Genomic DNA, 27,810 nt, shown 5'->3' with positions numbered 1-27,810 from the left:
TCGAAGGAGCCGATGTCGCACCTCCTTGGCCCGTCGGCCCAGCAAAGACATCCTCAGGTGAAGAAGCCGAACCCTCGGTCGGAGCAGCCTTAGACCGGCCACCTCGACCACTGTTAGAAGTACGGCGACGCCTTGAGCCAGATCTACTCCGCTCTCTCCTAGCCTCGGGTCTCGACCGAGTGCGAGGTGAAGGAATAGGTTGTCCCTGCAAAGGTAAATCAAGTCAGACACCAAGGAAAGAATATAATGAAAGGTGATATAAAAGAAAGACAAGAGAGATACCTCCTCAACGTCGTTCCTCCGACAGGTAGCTCTGTCCCGTAACCTCACGAGCTGGCTACGAAAGGCGTCTATACACCTCGCCATAGCTGTCACCACCTCGCGAGAAAACTGTCAAAGAAATAAAGTCAGTGATAATACAAAACAAGTACAAAAGTAAGAAAATAGATAAGCTCACCCGAGTCTGGTGACGAGGAATGGAGCGCTCCACAAAACGCTGATCCTCGGGGACTGGAGGAATCATCTCCTTAACCGGTTCGAACGTACCCTGGTAATAGATAGACATCCTCGGAGGGACGAACTCCCTGGGCCCAGCCTGATAAAATTCAAATGATCAGAATTCACTTGGGGGCTACCTAAAGAAAAATAAAAAGGTAAAGCATACTGCTGCCTCCTCAGACAAAACAGGGGCCGGCGCTAGCAAAGGCGGCAAGTCATCCTCATAACTCTGCTCCAAATGGACATGAGACCGCCAGGGAGTGCCAGGAGACGACCGACTAACAGAGTCACGCATCAACGCCTCATGAAACATATGTTGAGGCGGGCAAGCGGGGATGACGAAAACATCCGAGGAGTGCTGAATAGCTACTCTCTCGCCAAGATACACTGTAGCGTCATACGTCCCCTGAAAATAACGATGCTCGGTAGTATACTGCGGGACCAGCGCAGGTATAGCTAAATCAGCCCACGGTCGGTATACCACGTCAGGCTCCTACAAAACAGCTATGTAAGATAAATGCACTCAAAAGAGTAAATATCAAAAAACAAGTGTTCACTAGAACCTACCGAGCGGATCAGATCTCGAATACGTGCAGTCTCGACCTGGCCCGTACGACCTCCCCAACCAGCGCCAATGGGGAGCTCGCGAGGTGAAGGGCTCACCAGCGCAAGTGAGGGGAAGTACTCGTAGAACCAAATCTACATAGATAAGGAAAAGTCAGCAAATGCTTACACGAGTCTAGAGCTAATTTCAAAAGGATGGAAATATACCTCCACGACCCTCAAGAAACTGGAAAGTGTGACCTCTCCAAACAAGGCCCTATGACGACAGGAACGTCGCAAGCCCAGAAGAAAGTCAGCATAGGCCAAGCTGGCCCAGTCATACGTCCCGACCAGGTGAAGGTCGCGAAAAGCTCTCAGGTAGTAGAGGAGCACTCGACTACCCTTGTCAGGAGAAAAAGTCCCTGACAGCAAAATAAGAACAAAGATGCGCACCCGCTGCTCGTGAGTGGTCGCATCATCCTCGAAAGCCGCTACTAAGGTGGAACGGCGGATGCACCGGGAACTAAGCTGTCCCGGCTGAGCCTCGGCATGGGCCCGAACAGCAATCGAACCCAATAACTCCGAAACCATCGGTGAGTAGACAGTAATATCACTGTCAAAAGGCAGCGGAGAAGAACGAAACTCCAAACCTGTGATGAGACTGAAGTCGGCAGGAGTGACCATCATATCACCCCAAGGAAAGTGAAAGGTGTTGGTGGTGTCCCAAAAGAACTCCACCAAAGCTCGGACGACGAGGTTACCTCCATCATAGGAGTACATGGCCTGATTAGCCCGAAAGAGGAGAGTCTACCCACAGGACTCCCAGAGCTGTCGCAACACCTCGTCTCTGCTGAAATACGCTTTATATAGCGTACCGATGACGTTGTTGCCAGAACCATGACTGCGAGTCCTCCCACTGATAAGCCCGCGACGAACCCGCTCGGAGATATGGTGCTCGGGAGAAAAGAAAAGAGTGTGCTTATCCCACTCTGGAAGAGATCCAAGTCTAGTAGAGGAGTCCTCACCCTCGCCGACGGGCTCGTCCTCCTGGCGTGCGTCCCTCGACTGAGAACCAGAGCCGCGTTGCCTAACCATGCTAAGGTTCGCCTAGCCGCATGATACAATGTTCGCAAAAATGGAGTACGTAGTACAAAAACAGAGCACAATTTCAACATGTGCATAATTAGCATTTTCAAGCAATTAAACAATTTCTTGCAATACTATGACAAATATTGTGACAAATTGTACAAGAAGAACCTGTAAAAACGCAAAGAACGGATCCCATTATTCTTCACGACCTCAAGAGGTCCAACAATGGTGAATCGCTCATTTCTTCACCAAATTGAGTCAAACAAGTCTCAAAACACTCCCAAGGCAATGCATAAACATAATCAAGCAAGTTTAAGGCATAAAATTCAGCAAACGAAGCAAATTAAGCAAAAATATGTTCGAATTTTCGGGAAATTCGTGAACAAAGAACGCATAATTCAGCAAAACCGAGTTGAGTTTGAATAAAACTTACATGGATCGGGAAAATAGATGAAATAAGCTTTGATTTGCAACAAGTTTGAGCGAATTCGGTTGAGAATTGAGCGAGAACGAGAAGATCGAAGTTTTTAAGCGAATGCGAAAAACAGAACAGCAGCAACGAAAAATGAAGAAAGGGGGGGTATTTAAAAAAACCGACCCTGTCGCCAAATGACAAGTTTGTCGCCTGGCGACAAGCAGAAAAATCGGCGACAAGCAGTTCCGGCTAGCGCTGGAGTGGCGCCAGAGTACAGGGCTCCATAATATGGTTATGTGAACCTCGTGCAGCAATTTCGGGTTCCTTGGTACGCCAGTTAGCCCCTCTAAGCAACTTGACATGATTTAATGATCGGCTCGATTACGATTAAATCAAGTGATCGACCTGATGAAAGATCGTCTCACTTAGCTTAAAGCGCCTAAACATTGGCTCATCGCAAGGCACCAACATAATGGTTCATAAGAAGCAAAGGCACCGACATAATGGTTCACAAGCAAGCAAAAGCGCCGACGTACTGGCATAGTGGAAGCAAAGTTCAAGCGAGCTTTAAAGGATCAACAGGCATTGGTCTTCGGTGATATTCTTTGGAGTATTGTCACAACAACTGAAGATGGCTACAAGCAAAGTTATCTTCGATCGTGTTCCCTAGGATGTGGAAGATGGTCACAAAAAAACTGAAGATGGCTACAAGCAGAGTTATCTTTGATCGTGTTCCCTGGGATGCGGAAGATGGTCACAAACAACTGAAGATGGCTACAAGTAGAGTTGTCTTCGATCGTGTTCCCTAGGATGTGGAAGATGGTCACAAGCGGCAGAGATTGACTACAAGCAGAGTCATCTTCGATGAAGTAGGAGGCAGCTACAAGCAAAGCGGTCTTTAATAAAATGCAACAAAACCGGTTACCTTTAGAGACGTGTGCTCGACGGTGCAAGATACGCGTTTCTTAACTCTTTTATCTATTTAACTAACGCTAGTTTGCAGGTATCGGCGTTACAAGAATGATTTAGGATCGCAGAACGTTCTGAATCATTCTCCGTCCCTATCGCTACTTTGACTTTCGTTTTCGAAACTTGCGTTTCTCCAAACTCAGTCAAAGTGGGGGCTTCTGTAGACACCCAAATGTGTCTCCCTAAAACCAAACCCAATGATGAATACCTTTTGCGTCGAATGATAATCGAACGAGGTGAAAGTGTGAAAGGTCTAGTGTTGCGGTTAGTTTTATTAAAAATTCTTTCTTTCTGTTTTCGAAAAACAACTCTATTTTATGAAAACAGCCAATCCAGTTTATTTTGGTCCATTACAAGGGTCCAATAATAGTGTAGTTGGATGGGGCTTGCAAAGAGATTTCCAACGATATATTATAAGCCCAATTCCGATGAATAATGAGGAAGTTATGGCCAAAATACTAAACTAGGTCCGGTTTGATCTTTACATGCGGCCCGATGATCTAGGGGAGGGCCCAATGTTAATTATTATTCCTAAAGTTATTAGAATTAATTATAGTCTTCTAGAATTCTCTAGAAGGTTCTCTTTAATCCTAATAAGATTAGAATTAATAATTAGATTTTGATAAAGTTTTATTTGGAATAAAATATTATTTTATGAAAAATACGATTTTAGTTTTCATACGGACTTTACAAATCAATTTTGATTCATATGTGGACTCCGTGTTGAAAGCGCGTAGATATCCAGGCTGGCGACAAGGTCGGTTTTGCGGCGACAGAGTGGAGTTTTATTCTTATCAAATTCTACCTATTTCCGGACTGTTTTCTTATAAATAGGGTCCTAAACCTCCGTTTTTAATCATCAAAAATTCAACAATCATCATCTCAATCTCTTTCTCTCTCTAAAGCTAGAAGCTTTCCCTCTCTCTATTCTTTTTCTAAACCTTGCCTCTTACACAATTCCTCATACATTAGCACTAGACACACCTAGTCAAGTTCGAAGTTGCCTTCGCCCTAGACGTGAAAGGTTATAATTTCTGAGGGTTTGGTCCCTAATCTCTATTTCAATTATTTGATTTGATTGTTTTGATTTATATTTTCCTTGAAGTTACTAACGCGTGTATTTTGTTATTAGAAAGAGGCACGAGGCATCAAAGTATGTAATCTCATTGCTTTATTCTTGTGGAAAGCATGTTTAAATTTGTTTAATTCCTAGTATCATGTTAGGATGTTTCTGTTGCTTTCTAGTATCATGTTTAGGGTGTCTTTTACTCTTTTCTAATATCATGTTAGTATCATGCTATGGGCTAAAGCTTTGATCTTTAATGCTTAGTGACATGCTAGGGTTTGTTATTAATCTTGTTAGTATCATGCCTAGGATCTTGCTATTATTATGCTTTAGCGTTATTATGATTATGATTATGATTATTATTTTTATTGTTATTATGTTGCTTGATGCTTATTTATTGTTATTGCTTGATCACGCCTTTTATGCATGTTTAAAGGGAATTTGTACTTGTAATCACGCTTAATAAGATAATTAATAATCTTGTTTAAGGTTAATTTGATTATAATTCAAGTGATCGCCAATAATAGTTTTATTTGTCCATTAATAATTCAACCAACATAGATAAACAGGTTTAGGGTTAACCTATTGTTTGCATGTTAGTCAGAAAGCGCACATGAATACGAGAAGAATAAAGTAGAGGCCTATTTAGGGCAGGTTCAATCTCTTTTAGGTTGGATTTGTACCTTCATCCCCGAACCCTATTTGGTTCAAGACCTTTTGGAGTTGACGATCTCATGGATCGTTAAAGGGTGTAATCTTCACCTTGTGAACGGTTTACAAGTTCCTAAAACTTGTTGGCGACTCTTTTGCTCTAGCTTCCTTCCCTTTGGATGCCACCATGCTTAAGTGTATGATCACAGTGGGGTTCAAGTTTGGGGTAATGCTTGTATTAGACACATTCCTACAAGCTCTAAATGCAAAATTGGAAACGAGCAATAAGATTTCGATTATCTACTATTATGTATTACTACTATATTTTAATGTAGATAACTATACACTTAGCTTAGAGAAAGTGAATTCTTATCATATTGAATAAATGGAAACATGCATGAAATCACATATAGTATTAATTGAATCAAAGATTTATAGTATTATTATATATAAGTAGATAAAATGATGAATAATATTTTTTATAGTATATATTATAATGATCACGCTTATATGACACCATTATGTATACCAACCCAAACCAGTATAAGAATATATAATTCAATTAATAATAGGAAAATTTGTTGAAAACCATCTTATAAAAACCAAATTTGTTGATAACCATCTTATAATTTTTTTTTTTTTTTGTCAAAACACACCTGTTTTAAAAAAAAATTTGTCAAGGCACACCTGTTTTAATTTTTTTTTTGTTAAGTCCCACCATTTCCCTGGGTTCCAACTAATTACTTACATTTCCGGCGTTGACTAACATGCACACCTCACGTGACCCACTTAACTCTACTTTTCTTTTATTTTCCCTCCTTTCCCTCCATTCATTCCCCTCTTCGTCACTCCTCTTTATCATAATTTGGTTTTTATAGTCTTTATAAAATTGCACGGAAATGTAAGTGACAAAGGGGGAATGAATGAAGGAAAAAGGGGGGAAAAATAATAGAAAAGTGGGGTTAAGTAAGTCACGTGAGGTGCATATGCTAATCAACGCTTGAAATGTCAATCAATAGTTGAAATTTCGAAAAGTGGTGGGATTCAACAAAAAAAAATTTAAAACAGGTGTGCTTTGACAAAAAAATAAAAATAAAAAATAAAATTAAAATGGTTTTCAACAAAATTTGGTTTTTATAAGATGGTTTTCAACAAATTTTCCTTAATAGTATAATTATATAATGCTATACATTTCACTTATCTTAACTTTAAGGTATATTAATTAGTTTAATTAAATTGATAATGAAGTTCATTACATGTGCAGTGGTGTATCAATTGAATTTCAAAAACGTGGTCTATTACCTCATGCTCATATCGTATTGTTTTTGCACCAAGAAGACAAGTTTCCTAATGCCGATGACATTGATAAGGTTATTTCTGCAGAAATACCTGATCAGGAAACATACCCAGATTTATATAACTTAGTTAGAGACTCTATGTTTCATGGTCCATGTGGTGCACATAATATCCGCTTACCATGTATGAAAGATGGAAAGTGCTCAAAACATTTTCCCAAAAAATTCATTGATAGAACCACAGTGGATGATCAAAGATATCCTATGTATAGAAGAAGGAATAATGGTAGAACAGTTGAAAAGAATGGAGTTTTGTTGGATAATCGGTATGTCGTCCCTTATAATCCTTCACTACTCATGAAATATGGAGCTCATATAAATGTTGAGTGGTGCATTCAATCTCGTGCTATTAAATATTTGTTTAAATATATTAGCAAAGGACATGATCGAGTAACCGCATCTCTAAGTCAGACAAGAGGAGACGATGGAAATAATAATGATAAAGATGAGATAAAAGCATACTATGATTGCAGGTAAATTCACTATAATTAGTTACAAGACTTTTGTACTTGTAATTCATACTTGATATTTATTTCTTTATTTTTTTTCCAAGTTTATATCTATTTTAGTATTTTACTTTCATTATAATTATATAATCACTTAATAAATGGGAAAAATAAAAACAGGTACATTTCTCCATGTGAGGCGGTTTGGAGAATTCTGGGTTATGATATTCATTATAGAACTCCATCAGTTGAAAGATTGAGTTTTCATCTCCCTGATGAACAAAGTATTGTATTTGAGGATGACGAGCCACTTGAATACGTCATAAACAAGTCGGGGATCAATAATTCAATGTTTTTAAAATGGATGGACTGCAATAAAAAAAAGTCTCAGAAAGCAAGAAATTTAACTTACTGTGAGTTCCCTATAGAATTTGTGTGGCACAAAAAGGAAGGAAGGAATGGAGGGAAAGGGATTAAAGATTTTCTATTGGAAGAATTTATTATGTTCCTCCCGGAAGTGGAGAACTATACTACCTCAGTTCTTTGTTGAATATAGTTAAAGGTCCAACATGTTATGAAGATATTAGAAGTGTCAATGGTGTATTGTACTCAACATTCAAAGAAGCTTGATATGCTTTTGGACTACTAGAGGATGACAAAGAATACATTGATGGTATAACCGAAGCAAGATTTTGGGGATCAGCACAATATTTAAGAACCCTATTTGTGAGTTTATTAATATCAGGAAGTATGTCAAGACCCGAATTTGTGTACGAGCAAATATGGAAATTTCTTGCAGATGATGTACTTTTCAGACAAAGAAGTATTTTTCAAATTCTTGGTACAACATTAGTCCAATGTTTTTAAGTAGTTTGGTTTTGTTTAATAATTTTATTAAATTTTGCTTATTTCAATAGTCTAATAACCGTGTTTTGATATATATATATATATATATATATATATATATATATATATATATATTCTCTTAACTAGGTTAGATCTCGTGCCATGCACGACTATTTTCATTACTTCATATGTTTCAAACTTATAAGATAATCTATATTAATGTAATATAAAAGGATAAACTAAGGTTTTTTGAAACCGTAAGATAAGAATTCATTATAGAAAAATATGTAAAAATATTAGAATTTATTCTGAGAAGATATGTAAAACAGGTTAATAATTGATTTCTTAAAAAACCATAGGATGAAGTTTTATTTATGTATATGAGTTATGATGGAAAATTTTGCACCATACTTAACTCGTGTCGTCACTGTTTTTATTTTATTTTATATTTGGTATAACTATATAAATAAAGGAGAAGAGAATAAAAAGTTGGTGTCTAAGTCATAGATTACTTAAAATGTACCTAAAAGCTAAAAATAAATTCACAATTTTACATGTTAATGTGAATTTCAAGTGAAAATATAAAAACTACTCATTAATCACAACTTAAAGTATTTCAAAAAAAAAAATAATAAAAATATTTCTCACAATAAGAGGAGCGATTTCCCTCAATAATGTTGAAACAAAAACAAATTCCCATTATGCACCCATTTAAAAACAAATTCCCAAAATACCACGCATGTAGGATTGGTATTTGGTTTGGCTTACAACCGTTAATGTTATTATCGGTTTTATGTTAAAACCACTAGCAACAATAGCGGTTTTTTTTTTAAAAGAAAGCAAAGAGACCCGTTATTAATGAAATCAGGTCTATTTGAACTTAACAACAATAATGTGGGCGCTCTCTTTCCTGTTGTTGGTTAAGGCATGGTTTCAGAAAAGAGACCTCCTTTTTTGTTGACAGGTCTCTTTGCCTCGTTACTTTTTTTCTTTAAAGGCAAGGAAGAAAAGAGACATGTTAATTAAAAAAGGCGGTCTCTTTTCTAAAACCGCTAATAACAATAGCAGTTTTAAAGCTATAACCGCTATTGCCATTAGCGGTTTTAGGCTGAACCAAATAAAAAAAAAATTACACCCAACACCGATCCTACGTGGACGGTATCTCCGGAATTATTTTCCAAATCAATGCACAAAGGGAATTTATTTTTATTTATTAGTCCATCTATTATTTAAAAAAAAAAGAGTAGTCCATTTATCTATGTAATTGAATACTCTAACCTTTTGATTAGGTTTTTCAATATTTATAATATAGTGGTTTCTTAAAGAGAAGATAAATTTGTATTAATGGCTATTATCAATCAGTCAATGTGTAATCAAGATTATAATCGTTATAAATATTTCACCAAGGTCATGACCATCTAAAAAAGATATTATAGCATCACTAGGCTACTGTAATAACAGTTTCGTGTAAGCAAGCATGTTTACTTTTTAAAACTTCAATTATTTTATGCATGCAAATAAAGTCAACCATTTTTGTGCTAATATTATAATTTACTTTTGTTAGACTTTTTTTTTTTTTTTTTTTTGACAAAGAGTACTATTAATGAGAAGCATGATTACAACCTAAACTAAGTAAAGAAAGCAGAATTACACGGTAGAACATTGGGGGTCGGACCATAAAACTTCTTACGTCTAGGAAACCAAGTGTACTCGGTGGGCCATGATGCTATTCTTTTAGAGCCACTTAACCTGCAAAACAAAGAGTTAATAAAACATGTTGGAGACCTACTTTGCAGAGTTGCATATTTCCTTCTAAACCTGGGACGGGAAGGCGAGACAAAACCAAACATTAAATCCGAGGAGGAAGTTCTTGGGTGGACGGGAGTCTGCAAAGGGGAAGAAACAGGCGAAACTGGTAGGAGTGTTGACGCAGCTTCACACGAGGACTCGAGACCTGCCATACCTATGGATGGATCTTCTTGCATCAAATCTGGAGTTGTTTCACACCTATCGTGCCCTTCCACAGGGGGTTGACTAAACTCCATTGGTGGAGAAACTTCTTGAGATTCACCACTGTCCATCTTATTTAAAGGATTGGCTACTCGGATGGTAATGAAATTCTGATGGCGAGAACAAAAGTATTGTACTGCTCGCCCTTTAGAAATCGCTCCATACATTGTTGGAGTGATACGCAAATAGGAATCATTTCGCTTCCGGCTTAAGAACCGAAAACCTGACCCTGTCAGATTTGGGTTTTTTGTTTTTGAAGTGCCCTTCAAAACACAATTGGTATCAATAACGTTGGGCCTAGGATCTTGGTTGGTAGGGTTGACTTTACCCGCCGAATCCAAAGAATTGCCACCAACGTCCTTTTCCATTTTGGTGTCGTCCTTCACACCTGAACACCTACGAACATGACCATCTACACGACCATCTCCTTCCTTCCTTTTCCCTTTTTTTCCTAACTTCATACCATTATCTTCCTTCCCACAACGAACATAATCTCTAAACTTTTCATCTTTCCTTGTTACCGCTAGTGCCTCATCAACAAAATCCGGAGACCAACCCAATAAGGATATCACCTCCTTTAGTTTTTGTTGGGACTCACTATTATTGGGATCTATTTTAAGGGCTTGTGCAAGGTCCATGAAAGCTAAGGTTGGTTTATTTAGCCCTAACACGGCAATCACCCTTCTATAGTAAGCTTTCACATTAGTAGTATCAAAGCACAAAACCGCTGAACATAATTGACCCACTCTATCATAGTCTTTTACTATGATGAAGCAAGCACCCAAGTTCAGATTAAGGGACAAAGCAGTGCCCGAAAACATCAATTTATCCTCTTCACTAGAGACTGAAGCAAAAGACAACAATTTAAGAGCAAGAGAGTATTTTGCAATAGCAGACCCCAATTGATTATGCTTGTAGAACATGTTTCCCTCATCTTTTAAGCTCTTAGCAAAATTGAAAATCCCAAAAGGATTCTCCAATTGCCCAACTGAAAATTCTAACTCATGAGAAGAGACATCATTCTCTTCAACATGTGAAATACACAACATACCCCTTAGTTCCTCAAAACTAGCCATAAATATAGAAGCAAAACAGATTAAAACACTAAAGGAAAGCAGAAAACTAAGCCAGGCCACTAGGCTTCCCTGTAATTACACAAAAGGTAAAAACCATACCGGAGAGACGGCAAACAGAAGAAACCCAACCTTATTGCCACTAATTGAAGGGTTCCAGATAACGGTGACGAGTAAAATAACGGCCGGACTGAACCGCCAAAGGGAACCCTGTAATTGTCACCAACTGACCAAAAAAACAAAAGTTAAAAGGCAAAAAAAAAGGTGATAGACGAAAGGATTGAGCTCGCCGGCGACGGCTAGGCGATCCGCGCCAGTCGCCGGCGAGCTGTGGCTGGGAAAAGTGGGAACGGTGGAAGCGGTGAAAGGGATAAGAACAGGGGTATCAAGTTTCTAGAGAGAGAAGCCTACTACTTTTGTTAGACTTGATGTTAAGTGAAGAGCAATTAAAGGACCACACTTTGGCACTTATAGAGAATTTATTGCAAAGTAATGGTCGTAGTCTTTCACAATTTCCTCAGGTGCCATTACCAGATCATTATAGACACCCAAATGTATCTCCCCAAAACAAAACTCAGTGATGAATACCTTTCATGTCATTTGATAATCGAACGAAGTGAAAGTGTGAAAGGTTGGGTGTTGCAGTTGGTTTTTAATTAAAATTCTTTCTTTCTGTTTTCGAAAACAACTCTATTTTATGAAAACAGCCAATCCAATTTAGTTTGGTCCACGAAAAGGGTCCAATAATAGTGTAGTTGGATGGGGCTTGCAAAGAGCTTTCCAACGATATATTATAAGCCCAATTCCGATGAATAATGAGGAAGTTATGGCCAAAATACTAAACTGGGCCCGCTTTGATCTTTACATGCGGCCCGATGATCTAGGGGAGGGCCCAATGTTAATTATTATTCCTAAAGTTATTAGAATTAATTATAGTCTTCTAGAATTCTCTAGAAGGTTCTCTTAATTCCTAATAGAATTAGAATTAATAATTATATTTTGATAAGTTTTATTTGGAATAAAATATTATTTTATGAAAAATACGATTTCAATTTTCATACGGACTTTACGAGTCAATTTTAATTGATAAGCGGACTCCGTGTTTGAAAGCGCGTAGGAGTCCAGGCTGTCGCCACGCGACAGAGCTTGTCGCCAAGCGACAAGGTCGGTTTTGCGGCGACAGAGTGGAGTTTTATTCCTTATCAAATTCTACCTATTTCCGGACTGTTTTCTTATAAATAGGGTACTGCACCTCCGTTTTTAATCATCAACAATCTTCAATCAATCAATTCTCATTCTACAATCATCAATTCTCTATGCTCTCATCTCTCTAGCTTTTCACAAACACAATTCCGCATACACGAGATCTAGAAACACCTAGCCGAATTCAAAGTTACCTTCGCCCTAGACGTGAAAGGTTATAATTTCTGAGGGTTTGGTCCCAAATCTCTATTTCAATTATTTAATTTGATTGTTTGATTTTATATTTTCCTTGAAGTTACTAACGCGTGTATTTTGTTATTAGAAAGAGATACGAGGCATCAAAGTATGTAGTCTTATTGCTCTATTCTTGTAGAAAGCATGTTTATTATTTATTAATTCCTAGCATCATGCTTAGGATGTTATTATTGCTTTCTAGTATCATGTTTAGGGTGCCTTTTACTCTTTTCTAATATCATGTTAGTATCATGCTAGGGCTAAAGCTTTGATCTTTAATGCTTAGTGACATGCTAGGGTTTGTTATTAATCTTGTTAGTATCATGCCTAGGATCTTGCTATTAATATTATGTTTTAACATGATTATTTCAATTATGATTGTTATTATGATTATATTTGTGATGATTATTATGTTGCTTGATGCTTATTTATTGTTGTTGCTTGATCACGCCTTTTATGCATGTTTAAAGGGAATTTGTACTTGTAATTACGCTTAATAAGATAATTAATAATCTTGTTTAGGGTTAATATGATTATAATTTAAGTGATCGCCAATAATAGTTTTATTTGTGCATTAATAATCAACCAACATAGATAAACAGGTTTAGGGTTAACCTAATGTTTGCATGCTAGTCAGAAAGCGCACATGAATACGAGTAGAATGAAGTAGAGGCCTATTATTAGGGCAGGTTCAATCTCTTTTAGGTTGGATTTGTACCCTCATCCCCGAACCCTATTTGGTTCAAGACCTTTTGGAGTTGACGATCTCCTGGATCGTTAAGGGGTGTAATCTTCACCTTGTGAACGGTTTACAAGTTCCTAAAACTTGTTGGCGACTCTTTTGCTCTAGCTTCCTTCTCTTTGGACGCCACCATGCTTAAGTGTATGATCACAATGGGGTTCAAGTTTGGGGTAATGCTTGAAATATTCCCTACAGTTTTTGGCGACTCCATTGGGGAGGATTTCTATTTTAATTCCTTAAATTTATTTTGGAAATTATTTAGAATGAGTGGAGGAGACTCGAAAAGTTCTAAGTATTTCATGTGCGTAATTTTGATTAACATTATTGTCATATGCATAAAAAAAGGTCCTCATTGGATAGACCATCCGAAATGAGTCAAAAACATAGGATGTTTACACGTAGGAAATTTGAGAAATATCTTTCACAACTAGAATTGAAATAATGCTGCGAAATCTGGAAAATTCTAAGAACGTAGATACCTGCTGAGGCATGTAGGAACTAGCGTCTAGAAAACAGGATTGTCGCCTGTAAAGTGCTTCTGTCGCCTGGCGACAGTTCTGTCGCTTGGCGACAGGGGTACTTTTGCGGCGACAGTCCCTGTAGTCTGGCGCCAAGTTCTTCCAATACCGAGCCAGAACTCTGCCTTCTTGTTTTGACCATTTTTAGCACTGTTGGCTCGATTCTACTTCCTGGTTGAGTTTTTCTCTCTTTTCTGAAACCCATATGTGTTCTACATATGGACATAACCCTTTGGGGGTTCACGCTCCATCTACCCAATCGAACGCTCCTGGCAACGACGGGTACATCCGAGTTTTTGAATCCACCAAACCGTGGAAGCAAGTTTTTTAACTTGCGGGGTCCCATCCATATGCGCCAACCCTTCCAAAGGTAAGGCTTCCGCGCGATGCATCCGGACTCATAACCATGGACCCTCTTTGACTAACCCATATCCTTGAACTTTAGAGAACTAGAGCCATGGTTAGGTTGCAAACTCATTGCATCATATTATGACTATTTGAACTATTTGTGCATTCTTTGCTTGCGCATACCCTATATGTGCTAACCGTTTGTTTGACTTGTGTTTAAGTCTAAATAAACTAATTAATGACTAAAAAGGACTTTGTCTAACTAATTAATTAATTAATTTGACTAATTAAAGACTAATAAAGTAATCAATCTGACTTAGTACGACTGTAGGCGTTTCCCCTTAGAGTAAACTTACTGAAAACAGTCCCAGATTAATGTTCCAGCAATGGCGCAGAAGTTTAGGCTGTGGCGCTGCAGTTTACTGTTTGTCTCCTGGCGACAAATTTGTCGTCTGGCGACAAATTTGTCGTCTGGCGACAAGCTTCAAACTGTGGCGACAGCTCTGTTGTTTCGGCGACAGTCCAGATTCTTACTCGAGTCATCACGACGAGTTTAATTAAACAGTTTGCTAATCAGTTCGATTATTTTATTAATAAACAGTACCTTTGTTAAGTCCTTAATTGAGTCTAGTCACATAGTCTAGCCGCATGGTCTTACACAAGAGCCTTAACATGTTACATACACTCACTAGTGTTAGCACACACTTTATATAGTCACCATAACCATGTCTTAGGTTCATGCATGAGTCGGTTTTTTTCCGTCATTTGAGTTGAGGGTACATTCTATTCCTAATTTTTTCATATCTCTCCATCCACATCATCTCTCCATTCTCTACATGCTTTCCCCATGTCACAATATTCATTCTTCCTACCTTCTTCCATCCATTGCATATTGAATAGAGTTGAGTCAAATAATTAACAATGAATATCCCTTAATTTCCCTTTCCACAGTACTTAGTCAAGGAGAGAAGGACGATTAATCAAAGACAACACCTTTATTCAATTTCAACTTTTTGATAAGCCAATCGGTCGAAAAAGGAAAGCTAAGAAGATAATGGCAAGTCAGGAAGAAGTCAACGAACTCAAGGGACAAGTGGCTAACACTGCTGAAATGTTGAAGAATCTGACTCTCCAAATCAATGACCCTGTGAGACAACAGCAAATGGAGCTCATCCAGGAAAATTTGAGCAAATTGTCCAATGACTATAGATTGCAGGGCATTAGCTCACAAGGGGTCTCGCTGGACAAGGATCTTCTTCCGCAGAAGTTCAATGCCAACGACATCCCGAAATTCAAAGCAATGGATAACCCTTATTTTCATTTAAGAGCCTTTGAAACTGTAATGAATATTAAGGGAATAGATAAGAAAGCTTTTCATTCTGTGTTTTCTCTATCTTTAGAAACCGTTTGTCAGCAATGGTACTTTTCTCTCAATAAAGAGAAAACCTCTACTTGGGATGCTATTGTAAACGCTTTCATTGATAGATATAAATGTAATATTCAAGTCGAAACCGATTATAGACAACTTGAGATGCTAAGACAAAAAGAGAATGAAGGCTTTACTTCTTTCTTTAATAAGTGGAGGGAAGCTTCCGCTAAGATGATTGAGGTACCCTCCGAAAAAGAATCTGTGAGGATGTTTATCAAGAACCTCCAAGAAAAGTATTCAAAGCACTTAAAATATCAACACAACTTGAATACTTTCAAGGCCGTCTATGACATAGGCATCGAGATCGAAGATGACCTCGCAAAGCAAAAAGCTGCTAACAATAGTAACCATAGTGGCTGGAAAGGAAAGAAGAACGACAATCTTTCTTCTTCCGAAAACGCCCACTCCAATAACAATGTTAGTACCTTTGATCTCAGTGAAGGCTTAGCCATGGATAACCAAGGATCTAAGAAACAACTAAGGAAAGACTTCACCCCCATTGGGATGAGCTATGATGCTGCTTTCGACCGACTCCATGCCAAGGGACTCATTACTCCCATTGGACCTATTCAAGATCCCGCACCTGAGAAGAGATTGCCTAGTTGGAACCCAGATTCACATTGCAAGTACCATCAAGGTAGGGGTCATACTACTGAGAGTTGTTGGAAGCTAAAAGAGGCTATCCAACATTTGATCGATAATAACAAGCTTCCCATACCTCCAGCTAGCAAGAAGAGCGAGTGATGATAAAGCAAACGACACAAGACAAGAGGCGAGCTTCAACGACAAGATTTCATGACCTCTTTTTCTATTTTCATTTTTTCCTTTCCCCAATAAGTCTAGCATAGACACTTTTTTCTTTAGATTTACTTTGTAGATTTTTTTTTCTATCTCCCTTTCAATAAAATGAGCATTTTATTTCTTGCATATGATCATTTCATTACATAGCATTAAAAAAAAAGAAAAAAAAATCCATGTCAAACTAAGCACAAGATATACCAATGATTTGAGGCACCCCTTGTAGCCACATCATATCACCTTTCACCCTTCAAATATGCAATCCTTTTTTGATAAACCACTTTGAGCCTCGTCTAACAATAGACCTTTCATTTTTCAACCCATATCTACCTAACCTTAGGATGGGATGGTGTGCAACTTATGCAATTTTCAATTTCATAGAAAGCTCGAGTGACTTCAAAAGATTAAAATAGCAATAAAAGTGTACAAAAGGGCAAGTGTTCCAATGTCTTTGACATGAACATGTCTTTGATATGAACACGTCTCAGATTGCGTTTCTTATCGAGTGCTCGGTACCATGCCTGAGAAACATGAATGCCAAGTGAGTGATAGACCGCATGATCGGGATTGCCCACACTTATGAAAATAAAAAAAAATGCAAAAGCAAAAAAGAAAAAAGAGTTAAAACACTCAAGCATAAAAATACAAAGATTCAAAAGCAAGGTTGCACACCTTGGGGGCTTACCTAGAGTGTTGAGCCTTTATCCCCCTCTTCTTCAAACCTTTAGCCTAACCACGTTACAACCCTCAAAAGACCTCTTTGATGAATACGCATACTTGTGCGAGGTTCGGCTAGAGCTACGTTCGGCCTGATTCCTAACGGATACGTAGGCAACCTCATAAAGGGGTGCGGCCGTAATAAAAATGCATTCATATTTACGTTCATAATTGATCATATTAAGGGATCTCCTATGCTCATCCCTATTCATTTAGATCTAGACTTGGGGGCTTGATCCCTATGTCATTAGATTACATAAGCCTAAGAGTCACCATCATTTGACTCTTCTTGAAATGATATCTTTCCATACATTTAGCCTTTGTGGCCTAACTTTAGTGTCACTATCACACACATCACAGATACATGACCAAATATACTTCCCTTAGGAACCCTTTGTCATGAAATCTTAACACAACATTGAAGCATGCCCTGTCATATCAACATCACTCATAATCATAATCACCATTGCATCACAAAGTATGAAGTGCTTACCCTCCGTGCCTAAGTTACCCATATACTTTCATCATTGAGTCAACAATTGAGATAGCCTAGGATGAGTTAATCCTTGCACCTTGAGAGATAGTATCAAACAACGTTTGACTAAGCTCATTCAACATGCACCATAAAAAACTTCTTCGTTTTTGCGTCTTTCTTTTTCGGGGGAAAGTCGGTACCCTCCACAAAAATGACGAAAATTTTTAAATTTTTGTTTTTCTGCATTTCAAGTCATGTACATATCGAGCTTCATGAGTCAACACTATGCACACACGAGTCACACGAAATGAGTCATCATTAAGTCAAGTTTATACCTTGAGTCATGTCAAGTCAATGAGTCAAGCAACACTAAGCCTTAGGTCAACCCTAAAGAAAGATAAGCAAAGTCCTATAGTCCAAAAAATAAATGCAGGTGCATCCCAGCAAGCAAGAACAATCCCGGATTTTTTCAAAAAACCGCGAATATGACACATGAGATTCTTCCAAGATGAAAGGAGTTACATAGATCAGTAAATTAGAGATGAAGAGCTTTAATTTACAAAAGATTTGAGCGGATTTGGTTGAAAGGAAACGACCAAGTTCAAAGTTCGGAGCGAACCGAGCAACGAACAACAGCAGCAAGAGTAAAATAAGGAAGACCCGACTCCAGCGCCAGACGACAAGGATGTCACCTGGCGACAACATCTGTCGACCGGCGACAGAGCGGGAACGCGGCGACGATATGTTCTGGCGTGCGCCGGTGCGGCGACAGGATACATGGCCCTCATAAGTAACTATGTGGACCTTATGCAGCAATTTCGGGTTCCTTGGTACGCCAGTTAGCCCCTATAAGCAATTTGACATGATTAAGTAATCGGCTCGATTACAATCACAATAGGTGATCGACCTGATGAAAGATCGTCTCACTTAGCTTAAAGTTCCTAAACATTGGCTCATCGCAAAGGGACCGACATAATGGTTCACAAGCAGCAGAAGGCACCAACATAATGGTTCATAAACAGCAAAAATGTGCCGACGTATTGGCACCGCGGAAATTACAGCAAAATTTTTTTGCAACAGCAAAGTTCAAGCGAGCTTTAAGATCGACAAGCGTTGGTCTTCAGTAATTTTTTTTGGAACATTATCGTAACAACTGAGGATGACTTCAAGCGAAGTTATCTTCGATAGTGTTCGCTAAGATTGTGGAGGTTGTCACCAAGATTTGAGAAGATAGCACGAGATGGGCGATCTTCGACAGCGTTCGCTAAGATTGTGGAGGTTGTCACCAAGATTTGAGAAGATAGCACGAGATGGGCGATCTTCGACAGCATTCGCTAAGATTGTGGAGGTTGTCACCAAGATTTGAGAAGATAGCACGAGATGGGCGGTCTTCGACGGCATTCGCTAAGATTGTGGAGGTTGTCACCAAGATTTGAGAAGATAGCACGAGATGGGCGGTTTTCGACGGCATTCGCTATGATTAGGAGGTCGTCACTATGATTAAAGGAAAAGGCTCGAGATGTAGCAGCATTGGTAGATGGCGTTCCTTAGCTTGTGGAAGGTTGTCACAAACAATGCAACAAATCGGTTACCTTCAGAGACGTGTGCTCGACGGTGCAAGATAAGTGTTTCTTAAATCTTTTATCTGTTTAACTAACGCTAGTTTGTAGGTATCGGCATTACAAGAGTGATTTAGGATCGCCAAACGTTCTGAATCATTGTCCGTCCCTATCGCTACTTTGAGTTTCGTTTTCGAAACTTGCGTTTCTCCAAACTCAGTCAAAGTGGGGGATTCTGTAGACACCCAAATGTGTCTCCCCAAAACCAAACCTAGTGATGAATACCTTTCATGTCATTTGATAATCGAACGAAGTGAAAGTGTGAAAGGTCAGGTATTGCGGTTGGTTTTTATTTAAAATTCTTTCTTTCTGTTTTTGAAAACAACTCTATTTTATGAAAACAGCCAATCCAGTTTAGTTTGGTCCACGAAAAGGGTCCAATAATAGTGTAGTTGGATGGGGCTTGCAAAGAGCTTTCCAACGATATATTATAAGCCCAATTCCGATGAATAATGAGGAAGTTATGGCCAAAATACTAAACTGGGCCCGCTTTGATCTTTACATGCGGCCCGATGATCTAGGGGAGGGCCCAATGTTAATTATTATTCCTAAAGTTATTAGAATTAATTATAGTCTTCTAGAATTCTCTAGAAGGTTCTCTTAATTCCTAATAGAATTAGAATTAATAATTATATTTTGATAAGTTTTATTTGGAATAAAATATTATTTTATGAAAAATACGATTTCAATTTTCATACGGACTTTACGAGTCAATTTTAATTGATAAGTGGACTCCGTGTTTGAAAGCGCGTAGGAGTCCAGGCTATCGCCACGCGACAGAGCTTGTCGCCAAGCCACAAGGTCGGTTTTGCGGCGACAGAGTGGAGTTTTATTCCTTATCAAATTCTACCTATTTCCGGACTGTTTTCTTATAAATAGGGTACTGCACCTCCGTTTTTAATCATCAACAATCTTCAATCAATCAATTCTCATTCTACAATCATCAATTCTCTATGCTCTCATCTCTCTAGCTTTTCACAAACACAATTTCGCATACACGAGATCTAGAAACACCTAGCCGAATTCGAAGTTGCCTTCGCCCTAGACGTGAAAGGTTATAATTTCTGAGGGTTTGGTCCCAAATCTCTATTTCAATTATTTAATTTGATTGTTTGATTTTATATTTTCCTTGAAGTTACTAACACGTGTATTTTGTTATTAGAAAGAGATACGAGGCATCAAAGTATGTAGTCTTATTGCTCTATTCTTGTAGAAAGCATGTTTATTATTTATTAATTCCTAGCATCATGCTTAGGATGTTATTATTTCTTTCTAGTATCATGTTTAGGGTGCCTTTTACTCTTTTCTAATATCATGTTAGTATCATGCTAGGGCTAAAGCTTTGATCTTTAATGCTTAGTGACATGCTAGGGTTTGTTATTAATCTTGTTAGTATCATGCCTAGGATCTTGCTATTAATATTATGTTTTAACATGATTATTTCAATTATGATTGTTATTATGATTATATTTGTGATGATTATTATGTTGCTTGATGCTTATTTATTGTTGTTGCTTGATCACGTCTTTTATGCATGTTTAAAGGGAATTTGTACTTGTAATTACGCTTAATAAGATAATTAATAATTAATCTTGTTTAGGGTTAATATGATTATAATTTAAGTGATCGCCAATAATAGTTTTATTTGTGCATTAATAATCAACCAACATAGATAAACAAGTTTAGGGTTAACCTAATGTTTGCATGCTAGTCAGAAAGCGCACATGAATACGAGTAGAATGAAGTAGAGGCCTATTATTAGGGCAGGTTCAATCTCTTTTAGGTTAGATTTGTACCCTCATCCCCGAACCCTATTTGGTTCAAGACCTTTTGGAGTTGACGATCTCCTGGATCGTTAAGGGGTGTAATCTTCACCTTGTGAACGGTTTACAAGTTCCTAAAACTTGTTGGCGACTCTTTTGCTCTAGCTTCCTTCCCTTTGGACGCCACCATGCTTAAGTGTATGATCACAGTGGGGTTCAAGTTTGGGGTAATGCTTGAAATATTCCCTACAATCATGATTTGGTTTCTCATGGGCTAAATAAGCTTATTCAAGGAGAACTTTGTTACGATAGAACATCCGTGGATTTAGAGCATATACGACTATCTTCATGTCTAACTGATGAGCAAAAAAGGGTGTATGATGAAATAATGAATGCTCTTGCTAGAGATGAAGGAGGTGTTTTCTTACTTTACGGCTACAGTGGCACAGGAAAACTCTTCATGTGGAAAACTCTTTCGACTAGTATACGATCTCAGGGGGAAATTGTACTTAATGTTGCACCAAGTGGAATTGCATCTCTTCTTCTTCCAGGAGGTAGAACTGCTCATTCTAGATTTGCAATTCCAATAAATGTAAATGAAAATACAACTTGTGAAATTAAACAGAGATCCCCGTTGACTGATCTTTTAATCAAGACAAAACTTATTATTTAGGATGAAGCTCCAATTGTTCATAGGTTTTGTTTTGAAGCTCTAGATAGAAGTTTGAGGGATATTATGAGGTTTTCTAATCCAAAAAGTATGGATCAATCATTTGGTGGCAAGGTAGTTGTTTTTGGTGGAGACTTTCTGATAAAGATAATATCGTATAATATCTCTCATTACAATCCCTTAATTCTAGTTGAAAATATTCTTGTATCTCATTAATTTATCATGTTAATATTTTAGGTGATTTAATTAGCTGTAAATATTCTTAGGCAATATTTTGTTACTTTCATTAGATAAAATCATATCAAGGATATGATACTCTTGTATGTATATATAGTGCTCCTTGTAATTCAATTTTAATATACAAAAAATACTTTCCTCTCATTCTCTTCTCATCATGGTATCAGTAGCATAGATCCAATTTTTTTTTCCTTCCACGACTTATTTTCTGTTTTTTTTTCTCAACTTCTTTAATCAACCCATATGGCATCCACTAACTCCCAAGTCTCCATTCCTAATACAAATGATCCTTCCACACCTTTTATTCTCATATCTCTTCAGCATATTATTAAGCTCACTCCTACAAATTATATTTCATGAAAAGCCCAATTTGAGGCCACAATGCTTGGGTATGATTTATACAAATTTATTGATGGATCTTTCCTTGCTCCTCCCCAAACCATCACAGTTGATAATTCTAGTGTTACCAATCTTGCTTATACTTATTGGTTTCGTCAGGATAAGTTAATCATTGGGGCGCTTGTCGGAACACTCTCTTCATCCATTGTTCCTCTTATCTCCCAATGTCCTACCACTCATGATCCTTGGAAAACTCTTGCAAAAACATATGCTAACCCATCCAAAGGCCATATCAAACAAATTAAAGATCGTCTTCGTTACATCACCAAAGGCAATCGCTCTATCACTGACTATATGCAAGAGATGAAAAATTGTGTCAATCAACTCGCTTCTCTTGGACGTCCTTTAGAAGCAGATGATTTTGTTGAGAAAATTCTAGAGCAACTCAATGATCCAGATTATGATGGTATTGCTATTGCCGTCAATAGTCGAGACTCGTCTATTTCGTTTGATGAGTTACATGAAAAACTCATTAAAGAGCTTTCTATCAAACAAAAGACTGCCTCCACTACTCCTTTTCCGGCCTCTGCTCATATGTTGCCAAAAATTCCTCCAAAAATACTCCTTTTCTTCTAATGGTATACTACCTACACCTACCCAAACCAACAACCTGCCTTCTCGTAAGCCTTTTGAGGGAAAATGTCAGTGGTGTCGAACTAAAGGTCACTTTGTTACTCAGTGCCCAGTATTTCGGCAAAAATTTCCCAACGGGCCATTCAACCTAACAACTCCTCTCATCCCACCGTCATTCCGCCTCATGCGCAAAATTGCTTTGTTTCTAAGGGCTATCAGTCCCACGCTACTCCACGCGCATATGCAACTACAACAAATGAGCAGTCCTCAAATGGGTGGCTACTTGATAGTGGAGCTACTCATCATGTTACTCACGATCTTGACAATCTTGCTCTCCACTCCCCATATGAAGGCACTGATGAACTTGTCATTGGAGATGGTTTAGGCTTAGCCATCTCACACATTGGTTCTACTTCTCTACTTACTCCTAAATCTCATTTTCATCTTAAAAACATACTCCATGTTCCATCTGTTTCCCGTAATATTATCTCTATATCTTAATTATGCTGTGATAATAATGCTGCTATCACATTCTTACCTTATTCTTTTCATGTGAAGGATCTTCGAACCGGGGCACCCCTCCTACAAGGCCCAACTAAATATGGAATTTATGAATGGCAACCATCATCTCCTGAAGTCAACTCCATGACCAAAGCTTCCACCATTTAGTGGCATCATCGATTAGGGCATCCAGCTTATCTCATTCTTAAACATCTTAGTTCTTCCTTTAATCTTTCAACTCCAAAGTCATCTACTATCCAATGTAATTCTTGTGATTGTAATAAAAGCCATAAGTTGCCCTTCTATGAGTCTATAATCACTTCCAATGACCCACTGGATGTTATATGCAGTGATGTTTGGACTTCTCCTCTACATTCCTTTGATGGATATAAGTATTATGTCATATTTGTTGACCATTATTCAAAATATGTGTGGTTTTATCCACTTAAAATAAAATCTGATGCCAAGGCTGTGTTTATCCGATTTAAGGCTCTTGTTGAAAAATTCTTCAACCGCCAAATTATTACTTTGTATTCTGACAATGGGGAGAATATGAAGGCCTTGACCCATTTTTAGCCTTAAATGGTATAACTCACTCACTTCTCCCCCTCACACTCTGGAGCACAATGGTTATTCTAAACGACGACATCGTCATATTATTGAGACCGGTCTCACTCTTCTTACTCATGCCTCTATGCCCCTCAAATATTGGTCTCTTTCATTCACTACAGCAGTCTATCTAATAAATAGAATGCCTACTCCAACATTACAAATGCTATCTCCATTCCACAAAATTTATGGCTATCCACCTAATTATCTAAAGTTACGCAGCTTTGGGTGCCTATGTTATCCATGGCTACGACCTAACGCCTCAAACAAGCTTGAACCTCGATCTGACCCATGTGTTTTTGTTGGTTATTCAACTACACAAAGTGCTTATTTTTGTCTTCAACCTCGTACAAACAAAGTATTTGTCTCTAGACATGTCAAATTTATGGATAATACCTTCCCCTTTTCTTCTGCCAATATAACCCATGATGCAGATGTTTATGAAGCCACCTCATGGTGCTCATTTTCTCTTCCTATTATTATTAATGATGTTCCCATGCTACCAAATAATATTACTACTCCACCTTCACCTTCTCCCCCTCCTTCCCCTCCCTCTCCTTCCCCTCCCTCTCCTCCCTCGCCACCGCCGGTAACTCGGCTACAAAATAACATTCGAAAGCCAATCAATAAGCTAAATCTTACTGCCACTACTCTTCACGACCCTACTACCGAACCCACAAATATAACTCAAGTACTCAAAAGTCCTATTTGGCACACCGCCATGCAAGTTGAATATGAAGCTCTTCTTAAAAATCATACTTGGGATTTAGTTCCTCCTTCTCCTTCTCAAAATCTCATTGGATGTAAGTGGGTCTTTCGTACTAAATATAATCCCGATGGCTCCATTGACAAGAACAAGGCTAGACTAGTAGCTAAGGGGTTCCATCAACGGCCCGGGCTTGACTATACTGAAACATTTAGCCCGGTTGTTAAACCTGCAACTATTCGTACAATCCTTTCCATTGCTACCATTCAAGGGTGATCTCTTTGACAGATTGATATTAATAACGCATTCCTCCAAGGTTCTCTATTAGACGATGTATATATGACTCAACCTCCGGGTTTTACCGACCTCACCCATCCTACTTATGTTTGCAAATTGCGTTAAGCCCTTTATGGTCCCAAACAAGCACCATGTGCTTGGTATAATGAACTTAATGCATGCATACTTACTTAGTCTTGGTTTTAAAAACTCCATCTCAGATTCTTCTCTTTTTATCCTTCGTCAAGGTCAAGATGTGTACTACATTCTAGTATATGTTGATGATATAATTATTACCGGCTCCAATTCAAATACTCTTGAGTTTATCATCTCAAAATTATCAAGTCGCTTCTCTCTTAAGGATCTTGGTAATCTATCATATTTTCTAGGTGTTGAAGTCCTGCCACTTGCCCATGGTATTTTTCTAAGTCAACAAAAATATGTCCTTGACCTTCTCCAACGTGTAAAAATGGACAATGCTAAGCTGACACCAACCCCTATGATTACTCATCCCCCTCTTTCTATCTCATCTAGTTCCCTTATCTCAAATCCAACCGAATATCGGGCACATGTAGGAAGCCTACAATACTTATCATTAACTCGTCCCGATGTTGCTTTTAGTGTAAACAGGTTAAGCCAATACATGCATAAGCCAATAGATGAACATTGGGCTGCTCTTAAACGTTTACTAAGGTATCTTGCAGGAACTTCACAACATGGTCTCCTACTTCGAAGAAATTCACCAAGCTCACTACATGCTTTTACTGATGCCGATTGGGCCGGCGACAAAGATGACTATGTTTCCACCATAGGATATATCGTTTATCTTGGTTGCAATGCTATTTCATGGAGTTTAAAGAAGCAACACACACTTGCTCGCTCATCAACCGAAGCTGAATACCGAGCTATTGCCAACACTACTGCTGAAGTTTTGTGGCTCCTTAATCTCCTAAAGGAGCTTGGTTTCACATCTACATCTCCACAAACCATATATAGTGATAATATGGGTGCTACTTACGTTGTCGAAACCCAAAATTCCACTCTAAAATGAAACACCTTGCTTTGGACTATCATTTTGTGCGTGAGCATGTGCAAGGTGGTGCTATTTGGGTCTCATACATTTCTGGCATCGACCAACTAGCTGATGCATTCACGAAGCCTCTACCTCGGGCTCGTTTAGAAACATTGATGTCTAAGATTGGTCTCACTAACCGATGTCCAACTTGCGGGGGCATGATAAAGATAATATCGTATAATATCTCTCATTACAATCCCTTAATTCTAGTTGAAAATATTCTTGTATCTCATTAATTTATCATGTTAATATTTTAGGTGATTTAATTAGTAGTAAATATTCTTAGGCAATATTTTGTTACCTTCATTAGATAAAATCATATCAAGGATATGATACTCTTGTATGTATATATAGTGCTCCTTGTAATTCAATTTTAATATACAAAAAATACTTTCCTCTCATTCTCTTCTCATCACTTTCGACAAATTTTACCGGTTATTCCCAAAGGAAGTCGACAAGATATTGTATTTTCATCCATCAACTCTTCATACATATGGGATTATTGTCATGTACTATCATTAACTCAAAATATGAGACTTCAAGTGGGAAGTTCACATTTGAATTTAAATGAGATCAAAGAATTTTTAGAGTAGATATTGAGAATTGGAGATGGTAAAGAAGGAGAACCTAATGATGGGGAGGCAATTATAAAAATTCCTGATGAGCTATTGATTAAAGATGAAGTTATAGTCCGGTTGCATCTATTGTTGAAAGTGTGTATCCATTCATATCACATAATTTGGATGACGCAAAATAATTTCAAGAGAGAGTTATTCTTGTGCCAACAAATGAGTGTGTAGAGGTGGTTAATGAGCATCTATTGTCTATTATTCCCGGGGAAGAGAAAATTTATCTTAGCTCAGATAATATTTGTGCATCAGATAGAAATGTGAGGGGTAATCAAGAGTTGTATACATCGGATTTCTTAAATACCATCAAATGTTCAGGACTTCCGAATCATACCTTGAAACTGATTGGGGTTCCAGTTATATATGTTACTTAGAAATAAAGACCAACCTAATGGTCTATGTAATGGCACTAGATTAGTGATTACTCAACTGGGTAACCATATAATTGAGGCTAAAATCATATCAGGAAACAACATTGGATATAAGGTATTTATTCCTCGCATGCTTTTAACCCCGACTGATATAAAGTTGCCTTTTAAATTTCAACGAAGGCAATATCCATTAGTTGTCTGTTTTGCAATGACTATTAACAAAAGTCAGGGTCAATCTCTTTCACATGTTGGCCTATATCTCCCAAGACCGATATTTAGTCATGGTCAACTATATGTTGCGGTTTCAAGAGTCACAAAGAAAAGTGGACTAAAAGTTTTGATATGTGACAAAGAAGGAAAAATATATCATACTACACACAATGTAGTATACAAAGAGGTGTTTCAAAATTTGCATAATGAGGTACGTAATTTATCTTTGTGTAAATTTAAAGTTTACTTTATTTATTTCTTAAATCTACTTCCTTACTTATTTCTTGGTCAACTTAAATATGGAAAAATTATTATACAATAATATCATGGAGATATTTTTACTATGATTTTATAGTATATCATAATTATATTATTTTTTTTGAATGAATTATATATCATAATTATCTTTAACAAGGAATCCTAATTTATCTTTTAATATATATATAATGCATGTATAAATATAATTGACTCACTTTTTAGTAATTTGCAGTGCAATTAAGCATATTGGGTAATGCATATATTAATGATTGATTTCGTATCTTTCGAAGTTTTAAAGTGTTTATGTCTCACTAATTTAGAATATTGAATATTTATTCCATTGATACATATATGATATATGTATATTTTATTTTTATTATCTAAAGCATTTGAACAATTCTATAGAGACACCAAAAAAATTGATCAATTACTTACAAAAAATGCAAGAATACATATATTCTATATAATCTTGACATATCATTTTTTAAT

The 27,810-nt window shown here is 37.7% G+C and overlaps 1 pseudogene; it reads left to right on the top strand.

Annotated features, from left to right (window-relative positions):
• Positions 1-27,562, top strand: part of LOC145583880 (uncharacterized) — a 45,035-nt pseudogene extending 17,473 nt beyond the window's left edge.
• The last annotated feature ends 248 nt before the right edge of the window (positions 27,563-27,810 follow it).

This window comes from Chenopodium album, chromosome 16 (assembly GCF_948465745.1).
Source record: "Chenopodium album chromosome 16, dcCheAlbu1.1, whole genome shotgun sequence".
NCBI lineage: Eukaryota > Viridiplantae > Streptophyta > Magnoliopsida > Caryophyllales > Amaranthaceae > Chenopodium > Chenopodium album.
The sequence above is the reverse complement of the archived record's forward strand: the minus strand, read 5'-3'. Positions and strand labels throughout refer to the sequence as shown.